General features: G+C 50.9%; 1 protein-coding gene across 1 annotated transcript in view; it reads left to right on the forward strand.

Annotated features, from left to right (window-relative positions):
- The window catches only part of ZBP1 (Z-DNA binding protein 1), a 17,055-nt gene that overhangs the window by 12,074 nt on the left and 3,172 nt on the right, over positions 1–1,809 (forward strand). The window lies entirely within an intron of this gene.

Here is a 1,809-nt window from a genome sequence, read left to right on the forward strand (position 1 = left end):
GAGACAGAGAGACAAAGCCCTGCCCTCGGTGACACTTCACAGTCAGTGATGGGGGGCGGGGCACAGACACCAGCGGTGAGTCCTGAGCAGGAGTAATCACCAGGAACTCAGGGAGTGAGGGACAGGGGCCCAGAAACTGCCTAGGGCGTCCAGGAGGCTTCCCGAGGGAGAGGAAAACCCTGGAGTTCGTGCTTCAACAGCTGGCAGATGGAGGAGGTCGGGTGGGGTGGGAATGGTGCTCCGTCTGGGCGGGGGCACAGCCCAGCAAAGGCGCGAAGGTCAGAACAGGGCGATCTATTCAGAGCAGCACAGCACTTTGGGTGTTGCCGGATAACACGCAGAAAAGGAAGTAGAGCCGGGAGCCGGGCTAGAACGGAAAGCAAGGGCCAGTCCACATGCGCCTGGGAGTTTGGACTTGACACCAGGCTCAGAACAAGCACAGCCGCACCTGCACACGTATTCCAGGAAGAACTGAGCAGATCTACACAACAGGGAAGCTGGATTCACTGAGCCGGGGCGGGGGCAGTCTTGTTCCATGGGCTGGAATTGCCCAGCCTACTGGGGCAAATTTATCTCAGCCACCACGGTGACCTGGGGCCCCCAAATCACTCCCGCATGGGATATCTGTTTTGCAAACATGCCACTAGGCATACGGGGCTTGAAATCGGCTTTGGCTCATTGCTTTTGGTATTGTCTTTTTTCCACGGTGAGCAGAGAACCAACTGCTTGACTCCAAGTTTGCCCAAGGTCTGCAGTTAACCAGGCGCATCTCAGCAGATGGTCAGAAAGTGTCTCAGAACTCAGCCTCAGCTACCACCGCCAGCCCAAACCGAACACTCATTTTTTTCCAGTGAGATTTCCCTTCTCTCTATAATTAATTTGTCATGAGCATGCTGACAAAGCATTGCGAGCAGTTAATGGAGACTGGAGGGGAAGGTCAACGCTGGTCTTTTCAGGAAGGAAATTAACTAGCTACCATTAAAAGCAGAAGATGATTAAGTCCGTCCATCCCCCAGCCCTTGGCTGTCACTAGCTCATCCACCCGTCACCCTCTCTTCTTCGATGATATGTGCACACAGAACTTGCAGCCCCCAAAGATGGATGGGATGGGGGGTGAGGAGGAGGAATTTGCTCCATGAGTTAGAAGTGATTTTCCAAGATGACCATGACCTGCTCACAGAGGCAATTCTATTTTCTCATCCCAGTTTCCCTGCTCATCTCAGGTAAGTCCAGACGAACTCCTCTCCTGTAGGGTTTTAGCAGACAGACAACATTAGAAGCTTAGAGTAAGAAAAAGTCCATGAAGTAATTCAGGAGCATTTTGGCTACAAGTGACAGAAACCTGGATTACCTAGGCTTTAAAAAGGAACTCTATTTGCTTATGCAATTTGGAAATCAAGGGATACCTAGCTTCAGGAATGGCTGGATCCAGGAACTCAAATATTAGTTTTACACGCCTTTCTATCTCTCCAACTCTCTCCATCTCTCTTATGCTACGTGGTCATCAGTCACCCAAGGCTATGGCCTGCCAACTTAGCAATCAAGCAGAAAAAGAATTCTTCAAGCCAAATACTGCTGGTAGAATGTCCCAGGAAGAATTCTGATTAGTTGAGCATGGGTCACGTGCTGATCCTTGAACCAATCAAGGAAAAATGAAGTACTGTGATTGACTGACATGCTAGGGAAAGTGAGGTCATCCACAAGGACCTGCCCCCCAAGAGAAGTGTTCTGTGCTGGCAAGTCAAGTGTCCACTTCAGGAAGGGGTGTGGGTGCTTCTTCCGAGGGTTCCCCAAATATGGAAGGGCTTT

Source organism: Hipposideros armiger, unplaced genomic scaffold (assembly GCF_001890085.2).
Source record: "Hipposideros armiger isolate ML-2016 unplaced genomic scaffold, ASM189008v1 scaffold_32, whole genome shotgun sequence".
NCBI classification, from domain to species: domain Eukaryota; kingdom Metazoa; phylum Chordata; class Mammalia; order Chiroptera; family Hipposideridae; genus Hipposideros; species Hipposideros armiger.